Source organism: Nannospalax galili, unplaced genomic scaffold (genome assembly GCF_000622305.1).
Source record: "Nannospalax galili isolate Female #2095 unplaced genomic scaffold, S.galili_v1.0 scaffold450, whole genome shotgun sequence".
NCBI lineage: Eukaryota > Metazoa > Chordata > Mammalia > Rodentia > Spalacidae > Nannospalax > Nannospalax galili.
In genome coordinates, this window is record NW_008329134.1 from 190,523 (window position 1) to 190,858 (window position 336).

Below are 336 nucleotides of genomic sequence, written 5' to 3' on the forward strand. Positions count from 1 at the left end.
GGGGCCAGGACCAGAAGCGGTGCTCCTGGGGCCCAAGAAAGTCACTCAGTTGGTCTGGGTGAGAAGGATCAGGAAGCAGTATTGGTTCCCCAGGTGCCTGGGGCCCCAAGACTAGGAATGGCGCAGGTCCCAAACTGGGAGTAGCGAACAGCCGGGGAGATGGAAGGGTGAATGTGGCTTGGGGAGTCAAGGCGTGGAGGGCTGCTCTTTAGACTTATCCCAAGAGGCCTGAGGATAGGAGTCACCAATAAAATTTTTAAGAGTCCATATGTGTAGGTAAAGGCTACATAACAAGCAACAATGCCAGATAGGAGACACCTTCTTTTGAGTTGTTGG